At 39.2% G+C, this 12,004-nt stretch overlaps 1 protein-coding gene across 32 annotated transcripts in view; it reads right to left on the bottom strand.

The window, feature by feature from the left end:
- PARD3 (par-3 family cell polarity regulator) overlaps window positions 1–12,004 on the bottom strand; it is a 664,552-nt gene that overhangs the window by 484,620 nt on the left and 167,928 nt on the right. The window lies entirely within an intron of this gene.

The raw sequence follows: 12,004 nt of genomic DNA, 5'->3' as shown, positions 1-12,004 counted from the left end.
CAAGATGTTTAGCCAAAGGTCTGAAATTGGTCTATGGTGCACTGCCTGCCCACTATGAAATTTACCTGACACATAAACAAGTATTCTCTCGGTATGCTTCTTTCACACATAATATTTTAATACTCTGCATTATGATGCTTATACAAAAGGTCTCTCTCTCTATGCATGGTAATGAAACACCATTTAAAGTGTTTACAGTCAGACTTACAAAAAAAATTAATCTACATGTATCCATGACTTTTATGCACTCCACAGTCTGGGGGAGACTGCCCAATTAGCAATTTGACAAGTGCCTATCTCCTTGAAATGAAAAAGCATTAATGCCAGTAGATGGGCATTTAAATAAGTCTCAAATGTACTCAGATTTGGGGCTAGGAAGAGGAGATGAGTATTTTTAGAAAGTTATGTGAGCATTGGGGAAAATAAAAAGATTTTGTATTTCCTACAAGTGAAGGGGGTTTTCTAACAGACCAGTGCCACCCCTCTGTGGGAAGCAGAGATAGAGCATGCTACATGTCAGAATTTTTTTCCTGACATGCCATGGGTAATAGCTTAATATTTTGCATTATGGGGGAAAATATCTTTGTTTAACTACATTTTATTTTATGATTTTCTCTCTAGTTCTGTAATTTGCCAAAAAGATAGCCTAAAGAGAGTCTTGGACACTGGTAGGTTTGTCATTTCCTCAAAAAGAGAAACTGAACTCTGACCGCAGAAACACAAAGCCAGGAATATGAAACTACAAAAATAAAGAAATCCAAGACATGCAATCTCTTCTTTGAAATAAGACAACTGATATCATGGGCATAGGTAAAGCTAAACAACCTGAGATTGTTGTTTATATCCAACAGAATTATTAATGATAGGAGACTGTAAACTCTCTAGGATAGGGACACACTCTTCATCTGCATTTTTACAACATACAGTTCAATCCTGGTTAGGACATTTGCTTGTTACCATAATATAAATGATTTACAGTGGTAATACCGCCACCCACCAGGAACAATAGGGATTATACATTTAGGTTGAGATATATGACCCTTTTAATTTATATGATTGGCAACAATGAAGTGAAATTTGGCATTGGCTTTGATATATGTGTAAAACTACCTTTTTAAAATATAGAATTGTGTGTTTAATTTCCTTGGGTTTTCTTATTTGCTGTTCATGAAAGATGTTATTGTGCACGGAAGGTTATTAATCCATGAGGATTTCTTAAACTGTACCTTGTAACAATACTGCTTAGTAATTTTCTAAAATTATTAAAATATGTGGAAAAAGCAGTTTCTTTGCTTTTGTCATGCAATACTCTGCATGGCTATCCTTGTATATCTTGCCAGCCTGGACTACAGTACTGAGCCCTGCTATTTTAATTCAGATCTTTCTGCAGCTAAGGAAAAACTGTCAGTCCCATTGCTTCTTAAGACAGTGGTTCTATTCTGCATGGACCTTTGAAGTTACACATTTTTTACCATAATTCATTAGTTAGTACATTAAGCTTGTGACGGATCAGTGATTCCAGCGCCACTCGGAAATGGAATCTTAGAAGCTTTGCCTACATGTTTCTGAAGAGCTGTCAGAACTTCTCACTCTCAAGAACAGCCAACACAGTTGTCAGAAAAACTCATACCTTGCAGAACGAATGCGGGAGATATCTGTAGCGTTTTGCATAAATATGTGCCTCAATTTACCAGCTTGATATTATTCTGACTGACAGCATAAGGCCAGACACTAAGATCAAAATTTGATCATCAAATGAACATTAAGTGGGTTAAAACCCCCAGCCTAGAGGAAAAATAGAGAGAGTGAGCAGCAGCTTCTTGGGGAGAGATATTGAATTAGGCAGTGCATGCAGCAGGGCTTTGGAAGGAAGGCAGAGGCTTTGCAGGATGTGCTTGAGACAGCTGGGCTCCACTAAACTGTGGGGGAGGTGATGAGCTGCAGGCAAGCCCCAGACAATGGGGGCCTTTTGTGAGTTTAACCCTTTCTGATAGCTTCCTGTGTATTTTGAGTGAACAGAAAATACATCTGTTTGGAAGGCGCTTTAATCAGCCACTGATCATAGGCACCCAAAGAGGAGTAACTTGCAGGTACCAATTGCAGGGGAAAGGGTGTTGGCTGCCACCATGGGATCCAATCTAAGCAATGTAATACAGGGGGGTGGGGGGGGACCACATTCAGACAGAGATGAAGATAGTAAAACCTGTCACTGAAGAGGTGCACCTGTGAGGGATTCCAGGGGGTCTGAGGCACTGGTTGCATTGTAACCATGGCAGGTGGGAGTAAGACATGCTGTAGGCCTGCTGATCCAGTCTAATGTGGGGCAAACCACTGAGCTCCACCCTGGTGAGAGTGCAGGTCAAGGTTTGTCACATTCCAAGAGTGCTCCTGGGAGAGCTCAGAGCTGCCACTCGCCCCTGAGCCGTCACCATGCTTTTACAGCAAAGGTCAACACCACTAGAGTTTCCATGCACCTCTCTTTACTGTAAATTAGTGCTTCTGTAGAAAAATCATTTTCCATTTAGTTCTTGTGGTGTGACATACACATAAATCTGAGTTGCTCCCTGAGTAGAACTGGGACAGAGGAATTGCCAGGAAAACTGTATCCCAGCACCTTTTCCATAGTACTCTCATTAGTTCTGTTTTATCTGTAAGCTGAAGACACCTTTTTATCTAAATTATACTGAATATATTAACCACAATGCAAATCATGTAATCTTGCAAAAGGTCCCCATGTCATTTAATTTTGTCTTTTTAAAATCAACATGGAGAATACCAGAAACTAAAGTATTCAATTTTCATTATTTATTATTATTACACTAGTGCACAGAGGCCACAGCCAGATTGGGACTGCATTGTGCTAAGTGCAATCATATAGCTAATGATCATCCTTGCCACACAAGAGTTGGAAGGAAGAGAAGGTGGAACAATTTAAATGATACAGCTTTAAAGGGATAATCACCACGATATACCTGCATTTAGAGAATTAATAAAATCACTAGCAAACTCACCACAGAGAGTTTCTCTTTAATGTGTTAATACCATTCAGTCATTAATCAATGGAAGACTACGGTTTTGTATGAAATGTTTTTAAATGAAAACTTTTCCATTTTGCAGTGTATTTTCTCTATAAACACTAAATTTCTCAGTGCAAGAACAGTAAGATTGAGCTAGAGTCTAAAAGACAGCTTTGTACCACACTAAAGGGGCAGTGTCCAGGTTACAGGGCCAATTTTTTTTTTAATATTTCCTATGTCAGCCTTGAAGAGCTAGAACTGAGAATCTCCAAGTTCTAGATGCTCAGCTAAGTAACACAACAGTCAAACGAAGGTACTGGATTTGTTGTAATCCTAAAAAGCAAATGGCTCACTCCAGCTCTATGTTCTATCTGTGTTCAAATGAAGAGCTGAGAGATGTGGATTCTGTAGTGTCCCCAGCTAGCTCCGAAGAGTGGGAATAACGTGTAGTGTCCATAAGTATTCAGTGATAAACTCAGAGTTCTGTATGGTTCCTTGCTGGGCCACCTACATGTGATTGAAGGGATGTAGTTTTAACAGCTATATGTCCCCTATGTGAAAGAGCGGACTTATTTTGCCTCTGAGACATTTTTAATACAATTTTTTACACGGGTAAGTTGTATTAATTTGGGTCAGGTGAACATCATGGTATCAAATAGGGTACAAATACATGCATAGTAGACCGATTTAACTGCAGAGAGAATAGCTCTAGAATACTTGTCCATGCAAAATGACCTTCCCCAAAATATTAGATTTATTTATAAGAATTTTACAACTGACAGGTCACCCATTACAGAGTCAAAAAGAAATTCTGTACATGTAGATAAAGCACTCAACCTATAATTCATGCCATACATTATTTATTTCATACCACTCTAACACAACAGTGGACAAGTACTGTGGATGATTGCCAGTAATCTGAGGGAGAGTGTCTTAATAGTTTTATGCAACATTAGCTTCAGATTGATAATCAGGTTGATCTATGTTCCAATGCACAAAGCATTATAAACTAGAAAGAGTGTGCTGAACAAATGAATAAATTGAGAAATTACAAACATATTCCATTTTCCTACCCTCTTTCCAAATTGCATTGATAGCAATGGGATTTCTGCACAAAGATCAGTGATAGAGTATAGCGTTACTATTGTCATGGGAAAGTTTCCTTACTTACATGAGAGTAAAAGAACCAGGTGCCAAAAGGGTGGGATATGCAAACATTTTCCCTCCCATAAACCAGGTTCATCAAGTACCTAACCAATCTGTCTCAAGGAAAAGCATTTGCTAAAGAAGCTACAAGTCAACCCTCTGGCTCAAACAACAACGGCCACCTGTAAGTAGTACTGAGATTCATGGAAAGGAGCCTTATATTTAAGGAAACTGAAGTGGTGAAGTGATTCCAGGAAGTTTGGCTAAATAAAAAACAAGGCTTTTCAGCCAACTTCTAATTAAAATAACCTATGAATGAGCAAGAAAAGGAGGTTACTTACCTGTAACAGGAGATTCTTCAAGATGTGTGGTCTCTATCTGCGTTTCACTGAGGTTTATACACCTGCACCATGAGTGTGGGAGATTTTGAAAGTAGTAGTGTCCATTGGTCTGCCTCATGGTTTCATCCGATGCAATAAAGGGCAAGACAGACTGACTACGCCCTCAGTTCCATCTCCACCGCAAACCAAGAAATCAGCAGCAGAGGGGAAGGAGGGCAGGATTGGAATACAGATAAGGACCACACACCTTGAAGAACCTCCAATTACAGGTAAGTAACTTCCTCTTCTTCGAATGAATGTCCCTATTGTATTCCACTGAGGGTGATTAATAAGGACTCCCTAGCTGGGAGGAGAGTGCGAGGAAGATGATGGAACTGCGGAACAGAGAACAGCCGTGCCGAATGAGGCATCCATCGCACAGTCTAGCACTAAGATGTAATAGGAAGAGAAGGTATGTACCAAACTCCATGTGGCCTCCCTACATACGTCCATAAGCAGTACATTGTGAAGCACAGCCATAGTCTATGCTTGTGCTCTCGTGGAGTGGGCTCATACCACAAAAGGCGGAGACAGCCCCAATAACTGACAAGAGAGCATAATGTCCCCTGAATCCCACTTAGAAATCCTCTGAGTGGAGATCGCTTGCCCTTTAGTCCTTTCCACTAGAGTGATAAAAAGTCTGTGAGACTTCCTGAATGACCATGTCCTCTGCAGGTAGAAAGCCAGGGCCCGGCACTGAGGGAACGAAGGCGCTGTTCCTCTGCTGAGGTGTGAGGTTTCAGAAAGAAAGCAAGTGTATGGGTTGGTTGAGATGAAAGCAGGATTCAATCTTTGGTAGAAACTTAGGATGCAAGGGCAGGGAAACTTTGTCCTTATGGAACATGGTAAAGGGAGAGTCCACCATCATGGCCCCCCAGTTCACCAACCCTTCTCATGGAAATAATAGCTACCAGGAAGGCAACCTTCATGGAGAGGAGAGACAGGGAGCAAGAAGCCAGAGATTCAAAGGGTGATTTAGTCAATGCCATGAGGACAAGGTTGAGATCCCATTCGGGAATGATGGACTGAATAGGAGGATAAATCCATAGGAGTCCCTTCTAAAACCTGGTAGTCAAGGGGTGAGTAAAGACAGAGGGGGGTAGAAGGCACCGATAGCGAGTTGAGAGCAAGACCTGACTTCAGGGAGAGGAGATAGTCCAAAAGAAGAAGGACGTCCATATTTTCAGAGGCAAGATCCCTCTGTTGGGCCCATGCATGAGATGAACACTTCCACTTGGCCCTATAGGACCACCGCGTGGACTCTTTTTTGCAACTCGAGACCATGTCTTGTACTGCTGATGAACATTCCCCCTCTAGTGAAGATGCCCATCCAAAAACTAAGCTCTGAGGTAAAGAGTCTGTGGCTCAGGATGCCAGATCCTGCCACCATGTGGTGTGAGGAGTTCCAGGAAGGCTGGCAGCAGAAGCAGGGGACACGCTGATATGCAGAGAAGAAGGGGAAACCAGAACTGGTGAGGCCAATGGGGTGATCAGAATGACTGTCACTCTCTCCCGTCTGATCTGGTGGAGGACACACAGCAAGAGGAAAGGCATAATTGATCTTGTCCGACCAGACGATGATTAGGATCGCCTTGGACAAAACGCATGAAGCAGAACAAGGACGCATGCGTGGACCAACAGACACTACTACTTTCAAAATTGCCAGCTCCAGACACATGGCGCATGCATATAACCCTCAGTGAAAAACAATAGGGACCATCATTCGAAGAACAGTCCAATTTATGTTTTGAATTTCTATAAAAAATTATATAGGTATTTTAAATGGTTACATTTCATTTTTATAGCTTTTCCTTATAGTATCTGAAAAACAGCATAAAGAAAACAATAACAGCAGTTATATGCCCCCTAAATATCCATTTCTAAATACATCCCCAGTTTAACAAAAACTGAAAAGAAAATAATAGTGGAAGTCATCCTTCATTGTCATAAGGTTAGCCAAAGAATAACTTCTATTTACTTTGTTTATGCAAAGACAGGAAATAGTCCTCAAAAAAATATATATATTTCACATGCCCCTTTCGCTGAAAACCGATTGCCATGTTCTCTCTCCATTTTGCAAAGCGCTTGGACATGATTACACCTCCTATGAAAAATGATCCCCGAGAAGTCACGTTTTCAAATGTCTCTTACTCTCTTTTCTTCCAGACACTGTAGATGGCAAGCAGGATAAGATTAACCAAAGAGGCTCATCTGTACTCTGCAATTAGGAGCTAATCACCTACTACTGCTTCAGACAAATCTGATTTAGATTTACTGCAAAGGAGGAGGAAAAAAGAATGGTATGGTTAGCAAAAAGATTTTGGTAAGTCAAAAGTGATTTTCCTTGTAGGAAAAAAAAATCTAATATTGTACTTCAAGCAAGTCCCCTCTTATGAATGCTAGAACATTATCTAAAAATCAAGTTATCTATATGCTCTTGATTCAATTCATCACTGGCACCCATGGACGAGTAAGGTTTACCATTTCTATTTTTTCCATCTGGGCATTTATACCATAAAAATAACAAATGCTCATCACCATGAAAACTGAGCATTTTAAAAATATGCTAATCCTATTAAAGGACCTCTGTATTCTTCTTTAAAAGCTCTCTTTGAAGCTGGTTTGCTTTTAATTAGAGATAAACAAAATAAATAAGAATAGAGATACCTGCTGCGAATGTGATCCGTATTGGTGAAGATCTGGTTCACAGTATAATTAATTCCTAATCAAATTTCCTAAATCATTAATCCTATATATGTGGTGTATTTAACGAAGAAAAAGTAAGCCACACAACATTCTGGGTAATTGTGGGTCCCCTGTTCCCACTGTCTCCAGGCTAGGAAGTCAAAATGTGCAAGCCCAACTTCCAGATCTGTGAACAGGAACGGATAACAAATGGGATGCAGTAGACCAGGGGTAGGCAACCTATGGCACGCTAAGGCGAACCAAAGGTGGTATGCGAGCTCATTTTCAGTGGCACTTACACTGCCTGGGTCCTGGCCACTGGTCCGGGGGGCTCTGTATTTTAATTTAATTTTAAATGAAGCTTCTAAAACATTTTAAAAACCTTGTTTACTTTACATACAACAATAGTTTAGTTATATATTATAGACATAGAAATAGACCTTCTAAAAACATTAAAATATATTATCTAGCACGTGAAACCTTACATTAGAGAGAATAAATGAAGACTCAGCACACCACTTCTGAAAGGTTGCCGACCCCTGCAGTAGACAGTATCACTTTCCACACTAGCCATTTTAATTGTTTTGCTGGAACAGGGTTTTAAATTTCTGTCACTGCAACAGCCTCATGAAACCTTCTCCACTGACAATGGTCAAGACAGCCTGTTATTCCAGCTGTCATAGAACAAATACATGAAAAGCAGTTCAGCTTTATATATTTGCATCTTAGGAAAGACATTTTTGGATATGCAGGATGGGATGTGAAATAATGCTTCAGATTAGAACATGATTTAAATGGCTCATTGCTATCATGTGAAAAGCTGTTTGCCTCATGTCCCTCAAGTTTTAGCTATGTTTTCTAAGAGCGGGGATCTGACTACACTGGAATCTTATGGAGTCATGCACTTTTTAAAATATATTAATACGATATCATTTTATTAGGTCACAAAACCCCTTTATAATCCTGAAACAGTCAGTGAACAAGATAACATTAGCTACCACTGCAAAACAAAAACTAGAACAGAAAAACAGATAACACATTTGTCGAGTATATAGAACTAGATACTGATACTGCACAGACATTCTTATTTTGTTCCATTTGACAGCACTGCAGTATCAAGAAATGCAATATTTAAATATCTGTATGTCCACTGAATTAGAGTGATAGCAGTAAGTTTTACAAACGGAATGAGCGGAGCAGAATAATATGTGGGTAAAATTAACTTCAGGTTCCCAAAATAGTCCTTAATATGCTATTGAATGTACATACTATATACATACTAGTTTTAAAAAACCCATTATGATCTTCACCAGACACATAATTCCTATTTGTGATATACAATGTTGTGTATCATTTGTAATCACCAATTTAGATTATAAAAACCCTCAAACAGTAGAACCAATAAATCACAGAACAGCTTAGAGCTATTAGAAAACATTAATTCTATTCTAAAAGCTAAATTACATTTCACAATTTCTGTCAATGGGTTTGAATGGAACCTTCAGATGATTAATGTTTTATCAGAGATTGCACAGACAGTGAACACTGAGCCTGCCATTTAAAATTCAATGCTGGCACTGCGTTAGGACCAAGTAAAAAGCTGACAGAGTTATCACAGGTACTGGCACTATTACTACTTGAACGTAACAGATTGAGAAAGTCAAACATGCTGTGGCAGGCCAGGTGCCAGATCTTGTCCAGGCTGCAGGCATTAGCTAAGAACTTTCTGGTTGTTTGAACTCTGAAGAGCCAAAGATTTTTAACAGAAGCCAGAGATCCCCAAGAGCCGCCTCCTGGGCCCGTTCTGAAATACACTTTGAATTGACCGATCACAACAACTTTGTCACTCTTAGGCCTTGTCTACACTGCCACTTTACAGCGCTGAAACTTTCTTGCTCAGGGGTGTGAAAAAACACACCCCTGAGCGATACAAGTTTTAGCACTGTAAAGTGCAGTGTAGACAGTGCACCAGCACTGGGAGCCACACTCCCAGCACTAGTAGCTACTCCCCCATGGGGGTGGGAGGGTTTTTTTTGTTTGTTTGTTTTGTTTTGTTTTTTCTTTTACAGTGCTGGGAGAGCTCTCCCTGCGCTGGTGCTGCGTCTACATAGACACATTCAAGTGCTACTGCAGCAGCGTTTTAACGTTGGTAGTGAAGACATACCCATAGGATTTAGATAATAACTCCTTTGTGTGTATATATAGGTTTGCTTGCTTTAACCTATAAATTCTCATTTTTTTTCCTAGTTAATAAACATTTAGACAGTTTATTACAGGACTGGCTACAGGTGTTGTCTTTGGTATAAGATCTAGAGTACCAATTGATGTGGGATAAATGATGGGTCCTGGGTCCCGGAAGCAACCTGAATGTGGTGTGATTTTTGCTGTAAGTGACCATTTATCACTAAGTCCAGTTTACCAGGTGGCTAGATAGACTGAAGAGTCTAAGGGGACAGTCTTATCATGGAGTCACAGACAGTTACAGTGATCCAGGAGTTCATATTTGTTACTGGCTTGGTGAAAACTAATTATAAAACACAGCACCAGTTTGGGGTGTCTGCCCTGTTTTTGACAGTCTGCACTGAGGCAGACATTCATGGTCATGAGCCACTCTACATAGCGTGACATGTATCTGTAATTAATTCTGCTAGTCAGCTCAGTGCTTAGTAGTTAACATAAGGTATTGCTCCACCGCCCCTAGGACCCTATTTTAGAGCAGCTTCAAGACTCTCGCTGTTGGGCAAGAAGATACACACTTAGGACTAGTCTTCACTACAGGGAAACCAACGCTGCTGCAAGAGCATCTCTGGTCAACACAGTGCAGTGAAGACACCGGGGTAAGTTGACCTAAGTTATGTCGATTCCAGCTACTTTATTCACTTAGCTGTAGTAGCGTAACTTAGGTCGACTTACCCTGGTAGTGAAAACAAGCCCTTAGTGTCTAACAGGGGAGGCATTTGCTCAGCAGAGAATGACAGCCATGGCTTCCCAAGCATATGGTCAATTTACACAGCAGCATTTTATTTCTTTCTGAGAGGAAACTGATTAACTGTACCCCAGGTGGAGAATAATTACAGTGATGGAAACTATTTGAGGAAAACAGTTAAGTATAAGTAAAAAGAATGAGGAGTAATTGTGGCATCTTAGAGACTAACACATTTTTTTGGGCATAAGCTTTCATTGGCTAAAACCCACTTCATCAGATGCATACAGCGGAAAATACAGTAGGAAGATATATATACACACACAGAACATGAAAAAATGGTTGTTGCCATACCAACTATAATGAGACTAATCAATTAAGGTGGGCTATTATCAGCAGGAGAAAAAAAATGTTGCAGTGATAATCAGTATGGCCCATTTCCAACAATTGACAAGAAGGTGTGAGTAACAGAACTCTAGTCCTCTCATCATTTGGACTTGCCTAAAGATCACATCCTGGCACAGCCAGCCAAAGTTCTCCTACCTGAATTGTGGCCCACCACTAATCGAGAAAAATGAATATCCTGATGTTTGTATAGGGCCATCCTTGGGGAAAAATAATAAAAGTTACCAAAAAATAAGGAAACTCAAAAAGCACTGAAATCAAGATACAAAACCTAGTCAACTACAAAATAATAAGCAACTTAGGAGGGGGGAAACAAGACATTTCTAACTATCAACAACCAAAGAGATTAAAAATCAGCAGAAAACAAGTCTTCAAAACAGAAGATTTTATTTTCTATTTCTGACTTTTTTTGTTTGATAAATGATTGTGCATCACAGTTCACAGTAAATATTTGAAAAAAAAATTAAAGCGGAACACTTGTTAATAACTGTAGGAGACTTGATGAGGAATCTGAATATTGCCTGAACAAAACTATTAAGCATTGGAATGTGGCATTTTAAAAAATGACATATTAGTATTACTTAAACAAGATGTTAAATAGATGTCCTGTTCTATGGGGGGGGAGGAGAACTTCTCCTTCCTTTTCTGTGTTGAAAATCAAAAAGAAAATAATTGAAAGCATTTTAATGTTTTTAAAGATATTCTGTGTACATACAGAAGATCAGAAAATCTGGTAGGTTCAGAGGACAGGATCCCCAATCGGAAGTGGACCAGATGAAGGAAAATAATTTAATCATCAGTGGTTACATGCTTAAGTAAGGTATCTCATGTGTACTGTATTCAAATGACAATGTAAAGGGTAGGCATCAATGACGTACTAAGGTGTATGGCAGTTCAACTAAAGAAAAATCCCAAAAACTAATTCACTGTTTTCTAAGATACAAATATCAATGTGTGTTTACCAGACAATAATATATAGGTTGGTGGAAAACATGCCTGGCTGGTATTAAAAAAATACTTGGGCTGTCGATTAATCACAGTTAATTCACACAATTAGCTCAAAAAAAAATCTTGATAAAAAAATTAATCACAGTTTTAATCGCACTGTTAAACAGTAGAATACTAATTGAAATTTATTAAAGATTTTTGGATGTTTTTCTACATTTTCAATATATTGATTTCAATTACAACACAGAATACAAAGTGTACAGTGCTCACTTTATACTATATTTGATTACAAATATTTGCACTGTAAAAATAACAAAAGAAATAGTATTTTTCAATTCACCTCATACAAGTACTGTAGTGCAATCTGTTTATTGTGAAAGTGCAACTTACAAATGTAGGTGTTTTTTTGCTACGTAACTGCACTCCATAACAAAACAATGTAAAACTTTACATTTTCAGGAGATAATGCTGCCCACTTCTTATTTACAATGTCACCTGAA

The sequence above is a fragment of the Chrysemys picta genome, chromosome 2, assembly GCF_011386835.1.
Source record: "Chrysemys picta bellii isolate R12L10 chromosome 2, ASM1138683v2, whole genome shotgun sequence".
In the NCBI taxonomy this organism is placed as follows: Eukaryota; Metazoa; Chordata; order Testudines; family Emydidae; genus Chrysemys; species Chrysemys picta.
Note: the sequence above shows the minus strand (reverse complement) of the source record. Positions and strands in the feature narration are given on the sequence as shown.